We start from the raw sequence: 18,779 nt of genomic DNA on the forward strand, positions 1-18,779 counted from the left end.
CCTGAAGTGGTTGCAGCTGGAATGGTTTTGATGAACATGTAGACAAGGACAAACTACAATTACTGACATGCTGCTGAACGGCGTTTATCCTTTTTTTATGCGTGCAGTTAACCCATGGTCATCAGTGGATCAGCTACAGTCATTGCTGACACCTGTCCTCAGAGAAAGGTCCTTTTCTATTGTAAACAGGAGCAGAGACTCAAGTGTTGCTTTGGGATCACTTCTCCTGTCTCTTGTTTGGGCTCACCATGCACAGATTGTATTTAAGTATATCACAAGATGCACTGGGAGCAAAGTCACGGATCTTTGACATGAAGATCATAAATATAGCTCTGTTGTTTTCTGAATAAGTGTTGTTTTGGAAGCTGGATTCATGTATCCTGCAGTGGATGTGTTTTCAGTGTTGGCAAGCTAATAAAGTCTTGGTCTCTCCTCAACAACCTGTATTATATAAACGTTTGGGACAAATAGGATTTAATTACAACATCACAGGCTGCCAGCACAGCCTGGCTTTTGCAGTTCTATGGTTATATTTCTTTTCTTACTAAAGTTTGATCTCACAGGCTCAGAGCTGTGGGCCACTAATATGGATCCAAATTCTATCTCAATCAGAAATAGAATGGGAAAAGAGGAGATTGCAAAAGAGAATATACATGGTTACATGTAGACACATACCACTTCTCCAAACCTCCCATATATAGGTGCCAACTTCTTCTGGTGCCGGTGGGTGCTTGACCACCCTCTGCCCCCATCCCCTGTCCTGCCCCCATTCCAACCCCTTCCCCAAAGTCCCCGCCTCCTCTCTGCCCCAGATCCTTGGCCCGCCTCCTACCCTGAGCATGCCACATTCTTGCTCCTCCCCGCTCCCTCCTGAAGCTTGCTACAGCTGTTTGACAGCAGCAAACACTGGGAGGAAAGGAGGAGCAGAGATGTGGGGCACTCAGAGGAGGAGGGGGAAGAGGAGATGAGGCGGGGGTCAGGGCAGGGAGCTTGCCTGCTGGTGGGTGCAGAGCACTCACTAATTTTTCCCAGTGGGTGCTCCAGCCCCAGAGCACCCACGGAGTTGACGCCTATGCTCCCATATGGCACAGACTCAAGAAAAATATATGGTAATCAACCTATGGACCCATTTGCTCCTGTACAGCAATAACTCTGATGAAATTGAAGCTTGCCAAGATGTAACTTGCACATTTCCCTTTGAATGTACCCATCAGAGGTATGTGGTTTGCCCCCACATATCCAAGGAAGAGGCAAGGGGTCAGTCTCCCAAACCCATTGAGCTTGGGTTTCCGGTGAAGAAAGGCGCCAGCTGCTTCCCTTCAGCCCATTATATTTAACATACCAGTAAAAAAGCAAGACATACTGATAAGAACTAACATAATGGTGCTACAAGTAGAATAAAAGGGCCCAATTCTCCTCTCAGTTTTACACTAGTATAATTCCACTTACTTCAGTGGCCTTATTCCTGATTTTATCTAGTGTCAGTAGGAGGGTTGTGCTGTCTTTTGCACATCTACTTCCAATATCCTCCCCTGAACACACCTACAAAAGGTGGCACATCCAGCTGAAATAAACGGTGGCGTAGCATATGCACAATGCATCAGGCAGCATGTGACCAGGATTCATCACCGAATTTGTACTGCTGGTTGGCTCATTAGCTTCCCTGGCTTGGGCTGGATATCGACGGGGAGTGGACATGAATGTTGATCCATGCCCCCTTCCCCCCACCCCCAAGTGCATAGGCGGCGGGTTGTATGGGCTCGAGGTGCCTAGGATCCAGGAATATTCAGGGCCGGGTGCCCTGCTCCAGCAATATTTGGAGCTGGGTCTCTCCCCTGGCCCTGCGTGGATCAGGCCCCGGCCCCCGCGGGTCTCCCCCCACCCCATGCCCTGCCACGTCCTTGCCTGGAACGGGTCCCAGCCTCTGCCTTCCACCCCTCCCCCTGTGTCCCCCCTCTGCCGTGTCCTTGCCTGCTCGCAGATCAGCTCCCGGCAGAACTGCTGTCTGCTGCCCCAGGGTCCTAGCGCCTGCCATCCACTAATGGCTGCCCTTACCCTGCTCTTCTGCCCTAGCCCTGAGCCTCTTCAACACCCCAAACCCTCATCCTCCGCCCCAACCCTCATCCCCCCGCACCCTAATCCTCTGCCCCAGCCAGAGCCCTCATTCCCCCGCACCCTAATCGTCATCCCCAGCCAGAGCCCTCATCCCTCTGCACCCTAATCCTCATCCCCAGCCAGAGCCCTCATCCCCCCGCACCCTGATCTTCAGCCCCAGCCAGAGCCCTCATCCCCCCACACCCTGAGCCTCTGCCCCAGCCCTGAGCTCCCCCGCATCATGAACCCCTCATCCTCAGCCCCAACCCTCATTCCCCTGCAGCCTGATCCTCTGCCCCAGCGTGCACCACTTCCCCTTCCTACACCCCCACCCCCAGCTGAGCCTGCACCCCTCACCCCCTCCCAAAGCCTGCACCCCTCACCCCCTCCTGCACACTTACCCTCTGCCCTAGCCCAGAGCCTGCACCCAGCACCCAAACTCCCTCCCAGAGCCTGCACCCCTCACCCCTTCCTACACCCTCACCACCAGCCCAGAGCCTGCACCCAAACTCCATCCCAAAGCCTGCAGCCCTCACCCCCTCCTGCACACCCACCCCATGCCCCAGCCCGGAATCTGCTCCCAGCACTCAAACTCCTTCCCAAAGCCTGCACCCCAATCCCCAGCCCAGGACCTGCACCCCAGACCTCCCCCCTGAAACCCTGCCCAGAGCCTTAGGCAGGTGGAGGCGGAGTTTGAGGGGCAGAGTTGGGGGGGGGGGTTCTGGGCACCACCAAGCTTTCTACAAACTTGCCTCCCATGCCCAAGTATACTGTGGGACTGGTATTTCAAAGATCAGAAGAATCTGATGTCGGTGAAATTCACCTCCGTAGAGGATGCCAGTGGTCTCTACGCCTTGTGCTGATCCTCTGCATAGTGGAATTTCACACTATAGGAAGAAAAGGATTAATTCCCTGCTTAACAAAACTATTAGTCAGTTAGTTGCCCATTCAGGGGCTAGGGAATTAACAACCGAGCCATCCATTATAGTGAGGAGAAACTGAGGACTGTTCTTTTAGGTGTATTTCTTTAATTTAAGGGCTAAATTTGTGACTGGGGGTAATTATTTGGAAGAGGAAATGTCTCCATCTCATCTTTATGTGTATCAACCATCTCTGTCAGTTTTCTTCTCCTCTCCTTCTTTTCTCTGAGCAAACAGCATTAAAAAAACCAAACCTCTATTCATAGTAACAGATTTAAAATATTTAGACTTGCAATGGGAAATTCTTTTTGTCCTGCATAATCCCTTGTGTGCAGTAGCATGTCTGTTATCAATGAAGTGCACTATGCAACTGCAAAAAGTCATACAATCGGGTTTTCATTAATATTTAGGTGATAGTTTTAAAAGATACCCGAGTTCTAAAACGCAATTCCCATATATCAGTGTATTATCTGTAATAGGCCACTGTCTATATAGTGTGACTCACGTGAGGATCCTGAATGAAATATTCTCACTTAGTTTTAGATCAGCAAAAAACTTGAAAAATACAGATTCATATACAATCTGTAAATTGCCATAAGTATCAGATTTACAGGTGCCATGTCACATGACAAATTAATATTTACATAGATTGCCATGACTTACAGCAGTGGTTCTCAACCAGGGGCCCGGGGCCCCCCGGGGCAGGGCTGGCTCCAGGCACCAGCTCAGCAAGCAGGTGCTTGGGGTGGCCAAGGGGAAGGGGCTGCACGTCGGGCTCTTCAGCGGCAATTCAGCAATAGGTCCTCGGTCCCTCTCGGAGGGAACAACCTGCCACCAAAGAAGAAAGCGGCACGTTGAAGGTGCCGCCAATCACGGCTTTCCGCCCCGCCACTCGGCGGCAAAAACTCTGGAGCCAGCCCTGCCCTGGGGGTCTGCAGGCAGGCTTCAGGGGGGCGCCAAGCAGGGCCACTGTTAGATTTGCTGGAGACCACGGCAGAAATCCAAAGCCCCACCACATGGGGCTGATGTCCAGGGCCCTAAGCCCTGCTACGCTCGTGCGAAGCCAAACCTAGCTTCGCACGAGTCCGTGGCATGCGGCTCCAGACAATTGCCCTATTTGCTACCCCTTAATGCCAGCTCTGGCTTTTATATGCAGAAAAAATAGTTGTGGCACAGTTTACTGAATGTTGAGGGAGGCCTCGGAAAGAAAAAGGTTGAGAACGCCTGCCTTATAGCATATTGACCTACATCCCACAGTCCTTTTGGGGAAAATGCCTATTGTTACTGAGTAAAAACAAAGCACTCAATTCTGCCACTTTATTCATCTTAAGAAGTACCCTATTCAGTGTAAGGGTGGCAGAATCAACCCTGAAGTAAAGACCTCAATATTTGCCCAGGATGACCCCAATATGACAACATAGGAAAACGATAGCATGTCTCCATTCTTCTAGACCCTTCTTTTATTTTTGCATTTTTCATCAGTGCAATTAGTATGAATACTAATACTCTGATCTTTTGCACTAGGACATAGATATTTAATAGAATTCAGCAGCAAAGAACCCTCTGGCACCTTATAGACTAACAGACGTTTTGGAGCATGAGCTTTCGTGGGTGAATACCCACTTCGTCAGATGCACGTGCATCTGAGGAAGTGGGTATTCACCCACGAAAGCTCATGCTCCAAAACGTCTGTTAGTCTATAAGGTGCCAGAGGGTTCTTTGCTGCTTTTACAGATCCAGACTAACACAGCTACCCCTCTGATAATAGAATTCAGTATTTCTAATACAACATACTATCAGACCAAGCCATAGGATTACTAAATTAGGATTCAGTTGAAATACTTCATAAATTGGTCTTTGCAACATTTCATAATACCATCTAGATTTTAGAGATGGAAGGGGGAGGTGGGCGGTAAATGTTTGTGTTGCCCAGATTCCCATATTGCTAGAAGTCTTATCTAGTGGCTGGCCACAAATTGCTCAATCTACTTGATAATCTCAATTTGACTCAGGATGATATGGCTGCATAATTACCTTTGAGATACACTATGGGACACACACTATGGGACACACCTTAAATTTCTCAGAAAAAAAGCCAAGAACATCTTTGTTTCTGAAAGGCTCTGAAGCCATTGATTTTCACCTCTACACCACAAAGGGGTTTTGTGCACAGCAGGACTCAATGAGCTTGGATAACAGGGGTGATTAAATTAGAACTGAATTAATCTCATTTCTATCCTTGAATAGAAAGACGACCTGGGTTATGCCTTTTTTATGTTACACGAAGTACATCATACAACATCTGAAGAAGTACCTGGATGGCCCTTTGAGTACATACAATAGAATCTCTATGTTATGAACTAACTGGGGATTGAGGAGTTTGTAAAATAAAACATCTCACAATTTACAGAAGGAACAGTTCATAAATTAATGTATTAATCATTCAGCGATAATGTACCTAATGAATGGTAACAAATGAGTGCCTGATTTATCTTTGTTTAGGTGCCAGAGCTCTGTGTCCTTTCAGACCTCTACATCTGCTTGAATATTGGCTGAGGAATTGAGGCCGCGTTCGGCAGCAGAAAAAATGGTTCATATAATGGGTTAGTCTAAGATCAGTGTTTTAAAATTGGACTTCTACTGTATTATGCAGTGTCACCACACTACTGAGAAAAGCAGATGTGCTTTGTAAAGTGATTTTTGTGGGGCAGGTGCCACATAAAAGTCCAAGATGGATATAGATATGGCTTAGTATGCTGCTGAGCCTATAAATAAGGGCAGCAATTGGTGCCAGTTGTGATGGCTTTTTTTTTGCACTGTGCTAGGAATTGGACCAAAATTGGTAACTCAGTTCACATAGGCTACCTAACTATTATCAAATGGCAATGAATGGTAAAAACAAGAGAGTAGGTTACTATTTAGAGATTGACTGTTCAGAAAAGGACAAGGTTCAACTTGAGCTGTGTTACAAACAAGCTCAGATAGAAAAATGAGAGACGTGCCCAAGTGCAAAACAGGCAGTAAATCCAAAGATAATCAATGACTGACAGTCCAAAGCCACTTGCAGTGTTCCAGTAGGTGCAAAATAAAAAACTACTGCAAAATTGGTTTAACCCTCTGCCTTAAAAGGACTGTCATTTCTGACTGAAAAATCCTTTTGATATATCCTATTACCCTAAAATGAAATCTTATTAATTATGAAATACACATCCAACTACATTCATTTTTTTCCACTCTCATATGCTACAAAGGAAGGTATGGGCCATATTTTATAAATCTCCATTTCAATAATAAGATAAAAAGTTTCAATTATTTTTTTTACTCTGTTAGTAGCATTGAAGTGAAGTGGTTGCCATTAAAAATTAGCATACAAGAGGACAGCAATAACAGGAAAATATCTGGATAAGAATCTGGTACAAGTAAACTTTTATTGTGGAAACCACCATATACAATAACTCATTGCTTTCTATCAGCCATATTTATACTTTAATGGACTGGTGTGCAGGATTTGTGTCACTGTCAGACTCTGTTCTGCCACTTTTAGTCGTGTTCAATGGGAATACTTGTGTAAATCCCACTCAAGACAAAGGGACTCCTTGTGAATATAGATTACTCAATGTGACTGTGTGACAGAAACAGACTGAAAGACTACAGAAATGAGATAATAGGGTAAGCATTGTAGGAGTGCAGTGAAATTATTATATTCAAAAGTAACTTCAATTTTTTTCTTAAACCAAATACTTAAAATTCTTCTTTGTTAAATTTTAAAAATAAAATAGACTGACTTGTCTTTCTCCCCTGAGAGACAGGCATGATGCAACGGGGTAGGAGGACAGCACCATGAGAGAGGAGGACAAAGGAGGAGGAAGCAGGAAAGGGGGAAAAAAAAAAGAAAAGAAAAGATGTAGCTAAATGAAAATTCCAAATCTGAACACCCTCAAATTGTAGGAGATTGAAAAATTATTAGGCTTGGCTTTGGGTTTTCAATTAGGCTGACTTTATAAGAGGTCAAACTATAAAAACTTTGCATACCATCATCTCCCCTAACAGCCAAGTCTTTAAATTTGAAGTTTGCAATCTTGGTTTATTATTTTTTTTAAAAAGCAAATCGCTTCTATTGAAAGGTTTTTGTTCACTGTTATTTAAATATATTACATAGATCTTTCAGTGATAAAGTCTCCTTCAGCTATATAGGCACATAGGAATTGCCACATTGTATCAGGCTCATGGTCCACCTATTCCAATATTCTATCTTAGACAGTGGCCAGCTGCTTCAGACAGAAGTGCAAGAAATCTTGCAATAGTAGATGTGGGATACTCTACCCCAAAAGGGCTTTCCTCTTAACACTCAGTAGTTAGAGGTTGACTTAATCACTGAGGCTCTTTAAGTACTTGACATTATAATGCTGGGTATTCTTGTTATCCATATAAATGTCCTATTCTCTTATAATTGTACTGATTTCTTGGTCTCCACAATAGCAATGAGTTCCACACACTGATTGTGCACTGAGTGAAAAAATATATATATTTTTAATATATTTAAAACTGCAGCCTTTTGGTTACTTTGCATATCATCTCGGTCTTGTATTCAGACAAGAAGAAAAAAGTTACTTATTGACCTTCTTTAGACCATTCATTGTTTATCATCTCCCCTCTTATTTATATCCTCTTACATAAACAAGCCTGGTTTTTTCATTCTTTTCTTATGGGATTATTTCCATGCACTTCATCATTCTTGTTGTCATGAGACGTTTGCTCTTGCCAATGATGTCAGCAGAGTCCATTCATGTCATTATAATCTTATACTTCACAAAAATAGCCTATTATTTCATATATTTTATCTAGGTCTAATTGATTGACTGCTATAAACATATGCACAGTTAGTTCTCATTGTGTTTTCATTGCTCCTGAGCATTTTGGGTATGATTTTCCTTTTGTGTGTGATTTTGATTTAGAAACACTTATACATATTTGTATTTTCTAGTTTTCTTTTCAAACCAAGCCTTTCACTGGAAAAGCTTTTCTTAAAAAAAAAAAAATTCCACCCTGCCCCTTGTGGTCTCCCTGCAGTTATTAGAGGGACATCAATCAGAAATTGGTCATATAAAAAGTCATTATTGCTTAAAGACTTTAAAATCCTTCTCTTTGTGACTCCCTGGTTACCTATTTTCACATAACATCTTCCAAATTTGCTAATCTGATACGAATTGAGATAAATTAGGTCATTTGCAGCCCGACTTTCCTGCCAAATTCAAATCGGCAGGCAATGTGCTTTACTGAACAGTGTACAGTGCTTGTTTTTGTTTGCTGTGTTCTTTTGGAGGATGAAATCACAGACTTGCTCAATCCTAATGGTTACTTTGTTTCCCTACAGTAGTCTCATCCTCCTTGCACAACTCTCAGTGGCCACTCATTGCTACTAAACCAGGCCCTTCAAACTCTTCTGGTGTTTAGGAAAATTCCAGCAGGTTTGACTGCAGTGACCTGTTTTGTTTTTTTTAATATATATAAAGTTTTATTCCAGAATATTCTTGCAGTTGCCGCTGGCTGATGTTTCCTCTTCAGTAAAGGTGAATAATCTGATTTGCTTGTCCCAAATTTGTCCTTTTCAGGGAAAGTGGGGGATTAATTCCCCTTTAATGACAATATTCCCAAAGATTTCACTGGAACATTAACTTGAAATTTTACATGCAATGTGATAATTTAGGTTCTGATCCTCCAATTAGATTCATGTGGGGGATCTTTGAACTTCTGTGGCTCCAACTGACTTCACCAGGGCAGAGAGATGACCATGTAATCATAAGTGACCTCTATGTAAGTACACAGTTGCAGTATCTGGGCCTCAGTCTCTGACTTAATTTACATCTTCTCTCAGAAAAGTGTGTATTGAACCCCTGGACCTGAATTCTGCCTCCTGCGCACACTGAGAGTGGCACCCCTAAAATCAGAGGCAGAACTGAGGTTCTAGAACAGGTTGGCAACCTGTGGCACATGGCTCACCAGGGTAAGCACCATGTTGGCAGGTTCGGCTGATCTCAGCTCCCACTGGCCCTCAGCCCGCATCGTTTCCTGCAGCCCCTTTGGCCTGGAGCGGCAAAACATGGCCAGTGGGAGCCATGATCGGCTGAACCTGCCAACGCAGGTAAACAAACTGGACTGGCCCGCCAGGTTGCTCACCCTGGTGAGCCGCGTGCCAGAGGTTGCTGACCTCTGCTCTGGGATATTGCATTTAGTCCCATTTGTTCTCTAAAACCCAGAATTTTTTGTTTTGTTTTTGAACTTCCCAAATTGTGGTGGCACGGACAAAATAAAACCTGGCTTTGGAACAACCCCTGATTTTGGTTTTGTAACAACTGACTGGTTTGAAAAATGAAACATGGGCTCTCCAGTTCATATCTAGTTGTCTCTTTAAGCTTAGGAAATGAGGAATTAAAGAATCAGGCTAAGGTTTTTAAAATTAGGAGTACAACATTAGAAGTCACTGAGAGCTTCTGGGTGCTCAGCACTTTGGAATATCAGGTCACTTATTTTCAAGTCTAAATTAAGATTTAAGAGTTTAAAGTCTTGACATGAGGTGTGGTCTACACTAGATTAAGTTAACATTCACTGAACCAGTTAAGATTTTGGCCCATTTGTAAAATGCCTTGCACCTATACGTGACACCCCTGCTTCCAATGTCTCCAAGTAGGCCTGGAATCAACAAGAATAGATCTCTCTCAGCAGGTTTAAGGACTGATTCAAGATCAGTTGGTTAATTGGTTCACTTTTAAAAACCTGGTGGCAGTGTGGACACAAAGTCTTCCAAGAGCTAGCCCAAATGCATGTTCTGAACAGTTCTTTTTATGTAAAGATGTGGCTGCAGAGGCCAACAGCTATCCATTTTGGAAGGTGAAGTTTTGGACTTCAGGAGACTATGCAAAGTATAACTAACAGCAGGCTACTGGAGCATGGAGATGGCAGGAATGAAGTTGGGTCTCTCTGGAGACAGTTTGTTGGTCAACAGCCTGACTAAATACAGGTGGCTTGTGAGAGCAGCACTTGAAGCCAGAAAAACGTCTGTAGTTCACTGGCTGAGGATGTTCAAAGTCAGGGCATTAGTGAGTCTGGTGAGGAGGATGTTTTCAGAAGGAAGAATGATGAGGGAAGTATGGTTCAGGGAGGGAGGCAGGGCCTCAGCCAGTGAACTGTACGAGGTTTGCCAGATGAGGCAGTTGTGCTCTTGACAGCCTCCCAATACTGCCATTTCAGTTCCCAAACAAGCCACTTCAGTGCAACCACTGCAATGATGTTACACTATTCCAGAAGTGGTTGCTGCATCTAGTTCTGGTGTCCACAATTCAAGAAGGATGTTGATAAACTGGAGAGGGTTCAGAGAGGAGCCACGAGAATGATTAAAGAATTAGAAAACATGCCATATAGATTGGGCTCCAGGAGCCCAATCACTAATTAGCTTAACAAAGAGAAGGCTAAGGGGCAACTTGATTATAGTGTATAAGTATCTACATAGAGAACAAATATTTCATAATGAGCTCTTCAATCTAACAGAAGAAGGCATAATATGATCCAATAGCTGGAAACTGAAGCCAGGCAAGTTCCATCTGGAAATAAGGCGTCAATTTTTTAATAATGAGACTAATTAACTTTTGGAACAATTTACTGAGGGTCCTGGTGGATTTTCCATCACTGTCAATTTTTAAATCAAGATGGAATGTTTTACTAAAAGATGTGCTCGGCTATTCTGGGGGAATTCAGTGGTCTGTGCTATAGGAAGAAAGTGAAATTAGATAATCACAACGGTGCCTTCTGGCCTTGGAATCTATGAATGTTGGATAGTATCCAGAGTGTATTGTAACTGGACTTGCTTATATAAGCACTTGTGTAGAAGTGGTACTGTAGCTAGCAGTACTGCCAACCTCCAATGCTCAAGAATCATGGGTCAGTCCCACAAAATTATGAGATTAAAACAAAACAAAATCATGTTGGGTCCTTTTTAAATTTCCCCTCTGGTGTTTAAGCCTGGGGAGGGGGAGAAGAGAGAAACGTAGGTCACATCTTTAAGCTTCTTCTCAACTGAAAGGTTTATAATTTTTTTTTTAAATGGCAGCAAAGATTCACATTTGTTTACATGACTCCAGGAACTGAAGTTTTAAACATCCAATGCTTGTTCAAAGTTGGCAACAACACTGCTTTCAAACTCATTCAATGCATCTTGTGTGAATGGACTGAACCAAGTATATTTTAATTGTTTACTTCTGTTTGCTTACAGTACAAATTTGTAGTGTGTGTGTGTGTGTGTGTGTGTGTGAAGGCATTTGTAGTGGTGATGCACTGGTGGGCACCAGAGCAGAATTTATCCTTAAAAGTCCAATCTTGCAAGGTGTTGTATGTCTGCTGAGAGATGCAGTGCCCTCACCCCACATTGCCCTCTCAGAAGGCACTGAACAACTTGTAGGATTCAGCCCCAGTTGCTAAATAAATTTGAAATGGTTCATCTAGAATCTGGGGGAAGTCTTACAGATATGTCAATGATCTTAGTGTTTTTTAATTTCAATAAGTCAGATGAATGAGTAATCTTTGAAAGTGGGCCAGTGTACATTCAACGTAACTTCCTGTTTAACGTTGTCTTAATAATATCTTACATTTATGGAGCATCTTCAATCCCAACGTACATGCATATAGCACTGCTGAAATGCAACCAGTTTTGCAGTGGAGGGCAGACAGTTTACAGTAAAGAGGGGAAAAGAGGGTGAGGAAATATTGGCTAAGGACAATCTACTTTTGGGAGAAGTACCACTTGCTCTTTTGTGTCCTTGCAGAACAGACAAGGCCTCATTTTTACAATCTCATACTATAATGGCTTCCCATTATACCCTGAGCAGTGGCTAACAAGGCTGCCCACTGCCTTTTCTTTTTAATTACTTGTAGGTTAATGCACCAATGTTAATCCAAAATTATTTGTTTAGATCATGTTTTTTTACACTGGGTGCCTGTTCGGGCCTCTGTCAGTCTCTGTACTTCAAGCACTGATACTATGAATGTTAGTGTCAAAGCAAAAAATATACCTCTACATATCAGGCAAGTCTGTTATTTACATTTAGATTTCATTTCATTTCTCAGGCAGTGGAAGTTACAGACCTGAGCACAGTTTGGCCTGTAAAGCCTTTTTCAAATAGCTGAAACTGCAGTCTCATCCTCTTTTCAAACCATCAGACATCAGGCGCTGGCCCAGTCCCATTAACCAATTACCCAAACGTCACACAATTAATCTTTCATTGCAATTCGATCAAGTTCATTCTCTATCTCCATATGATTCTTTACAATCCCACTGAGTAAAACCTGCACATTTTTTGTCATTGTTCATTTTGCCCTGGCCTGCACTACTTTGATCTGGGAAATGAAAAGACTGTAAATGTAACAGATTCATCGGCTGTGTGTGCAGGCTCTTTTTGGGATGACCTGATGTGATAGGGTGTAAGGCTCCTTTTGGAGCCATTCTGGATTTTCAGGTAGACGGGCATTTTAATAACAGGCTAAATATATATTTTTATGGTAACTCCTGAATACAGATGTCACTGATAAGGCGCTCAGGGTACCTTGGACTCCCCTAAATGTTTCTGAAAGAGCTGACTGCAGTACTGACATTTGTCTCTTTCACTTCCCATAATCCCCTAGGCACCTGTGATGGGGTTGGGACTCACCACCGCAGCGCCTCCTGCTGGCATGTCTGGGAATTAACTCTGTCCTCTTCAGGGCACCCTCTGCAAATGGTGTCCTGTCCGTCATCTGCTCTCTTGTTGGTGTCCAGACCCGTGTTGCTCCCTGCTCAGCAGCATCCTCTTTAGGACATTGCCCACCGGCAGTGCCCAGTGCTCTGGTCTCACCTCCTTCCAAGGTCTGGTGTTATCAGCAGTCCTCCATCTGCACCTATTCTAGTGGCCGGATGCAGCTTCAAAATCTAGCTCCTTTGTCACAGGGGCCAGCCACAGCCTGTGTCAGGCCACGTTCCTCCTCAGCCAGGTGTAGTACAAGGCTCGGCCCTTTGTCGCAAGGCCTGCAGCCTAGGATTTTCCTTGGCTGGAGCTCCTTCTGCCCTTCCCCAGCACTGCTCTGTGCAAGGTACCACCTTTCAGCCCAGGGGCCAGTCCTCCTCCCTTGGCAGCCAGGGAGAGACTGCCTTTCCTCCTGCTAAGCAACCTTTATATAGGGCCTAACCCAGCCCTGATTGGCTGCCTCTGTCCTGCCCTGACTGGCTCCTGACAGGCCTCTGTTGATTGGCTGTCAGCCTGAACAGCCTCAAAGGCCAGTTCCAGCCTTATTCTCAGGGGATGGGGTAGTGCCCAACCCAGTGGCAGACTAATGATTTTGCTACCCCAGGCCCTGAAATAATTGTCGCCCCGCCCGCCCCGACTCCACCCTTTCCCCGCCCCCATTCCAACCCCTTCCCCAAAGTCCCACCTCAACTCCACTCCCTTCCTGCCCCTATTGGATCCCTTCCCCAAATCCCCGCCCCGGCCCCACCTCTTCCCCCAACGCACCGCATTCCCCCTCTTCCCCCTCCCTCCCTTCCCCACAAAACAGCTGTTTTGTGGTGCAAGCACTGGGAGGGAGGGGAGAGAAACAGGACGTGGGAGCACGCTGGCAGAGGAGGCAAGTTGGAGCAGGGAAGCTTCTCCGTGGGTGCTCAAATTTGCCACCCTAGGCCTAGGCCTTGTCTGCCTAGGCAATAATACACCGCTGGCCCCACCACAGCACCCATTCTCCCAGCTGAGGGGCAGCTCATTTTTTTTAAGGTGGCCAGTCTGAGGGTGGAAGCACCAAAACCATTTTCTGCCCAGGCTGACAAAAGGCCTAGAACTGCTCCTATCCCAGCATCCTGATGAAGAACTTCTCCAAGGCTACTCTCTGTCTCCTCTTTTGGATCTGAGCTGCTAATTCCCATGTCAGCTGATCCCGCCCTCTGAGAGAGCATCTGCTACAATTGCAGGGCCAAGGTGGAACAGAAAGCACCACAAAGCAAAATGGCAAATTGGCCAGCAACCTGCCTGCCCCCAACTGCATTAGAAATCCACTAACCCATTAACCCTGACTTATACTGTGGGGAGGAAAGTCTCATCTGTGTAACTCTTAACAGCTAGGTCCAATCAAGAAGAAGGATGTGGTTGCAAAATCTTTCCTCCTCTTCCCAGACCTGTGGGAAAGGGAATACACTGATCTAATGTCTAAAACACCTGCCCCAGATTCAGGTTTAGACAGACCAAGGGGGGAAGTCCACAGGAGAAGGGTTTTGTAGGGAAAGGAGTTCAAATTGTAAGTCATCTTCAGCCCTGCTCCTAGCAATCAGGTGCTTGTACTGAACTCATTAAGGAGCTCTGCATTAACTTGGGCAGGAGAGGACGAGTGTGTGTGTCCTCTATTTATAGTATCAGAGGGGTAGCCGTGTTAGTCTGGATCTGTAAAAGCAGCAAAGAATCCTGTGGCACCTTATAGACTAACAGACCTTTTGGAGCATGAGCTTTCGTGGGTGAATACCCACTTCCTCAGATGCATGTAGTGGAAATTTCCAGGAGCAGGTGTGTGTGTGTATATATATATATATATATATATATATATATATATATATATATATATATATATATATATATATATATATATATATATATATATATATATGCAGGCAAGCTAGAGGTAGTTCAATCAGGGAGGATGAGGCCCTGTTCTAGCAGTTGAGGTGTGAAAACCAAGGGAGGAGAAACTGGTTTTGTAATTGGCAAGCCATTCACAGTCTTTGTTTAATCCTGAGCTGATAGTGTCAAATTTGCAGATGAACTGAAGCTCAGCAGTTTCTCTTTGAAGTCTAGTCCTGAAGTTTTTTTGCTGCAGGATGGCCACCTTAAGGTCTACTATAGTGTGGCCAGGAAGGTTGAAGTGTTCTCCTACAGGTTTTTGTATATTGCCATTCCTAATATCTGATTTGTGTCCATTTATCCTTTTCCGTAGCGACTGTCCAGTTTGGCCTATGTACATAGCAGAGGGGCATTGCTGGCATATGATAGCATATATTACATTATCATATGCCAGCAATGCCCCTCTGCTATGTACCTCAACTGCTAGAACAGGGCCTCATCCTCCCTGATTGAACTACCTCATTATCTCTAGCTTGCCTGCATATATATATATATATATATATATATATATATATATATACCTGCCCCTGGAAATTTCCACTACATGCATCTGACGAAGTGGGTATTCACCCACGAAAGCTCATGCTCCAAAACGTCTGTTAGTCTATATGGTGCCACAGGATTCTTTGCTGCCTCTACTTATAGAAACACTGCTCCCAAGTGTTTCTCTCCTTAGTGAATCATGTGCAATGAGAGTTGTAATTCTAGTTCTGCTGATAGACAACGGAGTCTTCTTCAGTTTAAGGACAGAGGCCTGTTTCTCTGGAATAGAATTTTTTTGCTTCTTGACCTGATGGCACATATATGTAGTTTGCCAGCAGGTCTGTGTACATTTGTTGCTACAAATTATTATTTTTAAATTACACATGTAATTTAAATGTACAGATAAATGATAAATGACATGCATCTGAGGAAGTGGATATTCACCCACGAAAGCTCATGCTCCAAAACGTCTGTTAGTCTATAAGGTGCCACAGGATTCTTTGCTGCTTTTACAGATAAATGATAGTGACATGCCCTTCAGAACTTCCATGAGACAGACTCTTCTTAGCCTACAGGAAATTAAATACTCAAAACTCTGTGACAATGTTAAAGATCAGACTTTTCCATAAAACCAGGGAACTAGAAGTGTCGAGGTTTCCACACAACACATACTTCACCATGTTGTGTCTATAAGCTGCCAAGCCTTCTGGAATACAATGACATGGAACTTTCCTGTTAGGTATGAAGATATGAGGAGTTGAATTAAAAACAAACTAGCAGATTAAGCATTCTTGTATTTTCTTGCTTTTGTGGATTCAGCTACGAGAATAACGTAGCTGAAGTCGAATTTCTAAAATTGAGGTACTCACCAGTCTGGACGGCGCCGCATCGATGTCCGCGGCTCTCCGTGTCGATTCCGGAACTCCGTTCGGATTGATGGAGTTCCGGAATCGATGTAAGCGCGCTCGGGGATCGATACACCGCGTCCAGACTAGACGCGATATATCGATCCCCGAGCAATCGATTTAACCCGCCGATGCCGCGGGTTAGTCTGGACGAGGGCTCAGGCTTCCTGCTCTGCAGCGCTTGCTTCTCTTGGGTGGACTGGAGACTCATGTCTCACTCTCTTCTGACTGGGGTATTTCCAGGCTGTACGGTCCCTGCTTTCATTTTGTTTTTCCCAGCAAAAACAGTCTGTTTGCTAAACGGACCTGTTTGCTTTTGCTTCAGAGGCTGACAACAGAGTGATTGCTATGGATATGAATTACCACACAGTTCTTTCTAAGCAAGTCTACTTGATTCTTAAGGTAAAAAGCATTACAGAGAAAACATATTAAAAACAACAAAGGAAACTTCATGCTTAGTAATAAGCTTACCAGAGTTCATCCCAACTCTCTCATGGGCTCTGGCAAGAACAGTCTTTCCACACCCCACCCTAGGGGCTTCCTTCTGTTTATAAAGTCATCAGATCTTCAGTTTGCAACACTCACCGAGTACTCTATGAGGTTTCAATAGGCCAAGCCCTTCCAATCCTCCCCTACAGATTGGGGCCCTCTGTGGACCAGTGGTCTTGTCTGTTTGCTGGATTCAGAAGAAGACTCTGAGTTGGATTAAGCTCAAGGTTTCTCTCCAAAAATATTTTCTTTGTCTGTTGGTGCCTAAACTCACTCAGCGCATCTGTTTTCAAGATAAGCTTCCCCTCGGTGCCTATGTTTCTGCCTCGGAACATGCTCACTGCTGCCTCACTCCAGGCATCTGGCTGCCTGACTCCCACCTAAGCCTTAGAAAATTTACAAACCAGGGGAAGATAGGTGTTCAGTTGTCTAACTTGTGTGCAGAGCCTGATCCAGTGGGTGTGCTCAGAGGCTGCCTGTTGGATCAGATCCCATTCAAAATCTGGTGGAGTTGGGTGGAGAGCCAGTGTCCAGCTTATAACTATTAGCTCAGTGGCTAGAGCACTCACCTGGGATGGGATTCTTGCTCTCTCTCTCCCTCTCTGTCACAGTGACTGTTCCACTGTGGATAAATACTTAGTCATTGGACTGGAGCCATAGAGGATGACTCTGCAGTCTTGTGGTGAAGAAACATTTTGGTCCAGTTCCAAACTCCCTCCAATTACTCCATTACATATCCAGCGTGGAACAGGAGTGATTGAGGGAAACCTACATCAGAATATCCCATAGCTGGGTGATTCATGCACTCTCTGGAGATATGGAAGCCCCACTTCAAATCCCTTCTGGCATGGAGGAATTGGATCTCCCACATTCCAGGTGAATGCTCTAATCCAGGGGTAGGCAACCTATGGCACGTGTGCCGAAGGCAGCACGCAAGCTGATTTTCAGTGGCACTCACGCTGCCCAGGTCCTGGCCACCGGTCCATGGTTTCTGCATTTTAATTTAATTGTAAATGAAGCTTCTTAAGCATTTTAAAAACCTTATTTACTTTACATACAATAGTTTAAATATCAGAGGGGTAGCCATGTTAGTTTGGATCTGTAAAAGCAGCAAAGAGTTCTGTAGCACCTTATAGACTAACAAACGTATTGGAGCAAGAGCTTTTGAGAGTGAATACCCACTTCGTCAGATGCATGTTATATAGTTTAGTTATATATTATAGATTCATAGAAAGAGACCTAAAAATGTTAAAATGTATGACTGGCACATGAAACCTTAAATTAGAGTGAATTAATGAAGACTCGGCACAGCACTTCTGAAAGATTGACAATCCCTGCTCTAATCACTGGGCTAAAATTATAAGGTGGATGGTGGCAGTACCACTTCTTGCTTCTTGGCTTCTTGCTAAAACACTCTAGGGATCTAATACCAGGAGAACATTCACAGTTGAATGTTGCAAATAGAGATAGGCATCAAGTCCAGGCTGCAGGGGCATGCCTATCTCTGTGAGAGGGGTGGGTCTTAGCACACAGCCCTCTTGTCAACATCTCCCATTGCTAGCTTAGGCTTCTCCCTGCCTAATACGCTGTTTTTTGTGAATCCCATTCTGAGGTGCCCAAGGCTTCTCATTCATTTTGTAGGGAACCTGAAGGCCTAACTCATGCTTTGTAAATCTCAATGATTTTTTAGGAATCTAAACACACGTAACTTATTTTGAGCATCAAGCTCACCATTATTACTAGTTTTATCCCATATGCGTTCCCAGGTCTAGTATCAGTGCTTAGATGAAAGCTACAGAAAAACCTGAGGTCAAGAGAGCAATGTGCCCCTCTTTTAAAGGCTAAAATCTATAGTTGCTGCTATCACAAGTCTCTGCATGTGATATCCTGGTCTCATCTCAGGATATGGGCTGGGATTTGCCTTTGACATTTCCATCCTGAGTGGCTCTGTTGAAGTGTCAAAAGAAGCATGCTCAAGGGTTTGTCTTCATTAGATAACTAGGTTGTGTCAGAACACATCCTTGAGGAGTTGTGCCCACCAACATAAACTTGATGATTTTGCAGACAGTGGAGACAAATAGAGTTTAACATTGTGTCAGCTGGTTGTAGTTAACCCTATGACAGTTAACCCAGCACATGGTACTGCTATCTTCTATTCTATTTTATGCATATTGTACTCATCACTGTTGTATCTGAGCACCTTC

At 44.2% G+C, this 18,779-nt stretch overlaps 1 long non-coding RNA gene across 3 annotated transcripts in view; it reads left to right on the top strand.

The window, feature by feature from the left end:
• The window catches only part of LOC115653251, a 201,396-nt gene that overhangs the window by 73,971 nt on the left and 108,646 nt on the right, over positions 1-18,779 (top strand). For 2 of the 3 annotated variants that reach the window (XR_004000890.1, XR_004000892.1), the window contains exon 2: positions 5,517-5,617. The exons of the other annotated variant lie outside the window; for it this stretch is intronic. This is a non-coding gene — a long non-coding RNA (uncharacterized LOC115653251). The remainder of the gene's footprint in view (positions 1-5,516; positions 5,618-18,779) is intronic. 3 annotated transcript variants of the gene reach the window in all.

This window comes from Gopherus evgoodei, chromosome 1, assembly GCF_007399415.2.
Source record: "Gopherus evgoodei ecotype Sinaloan lineage chromosome 1, rGopEvg1_v1.p, whole genome shotgun sequence".
NCBI classification, from domain to species: domain Eukaryota; kingdom Metazoa; phylum Chordata; order Testudines; family Testudinidae; genus Gopherus; species Gopherus evgoodei.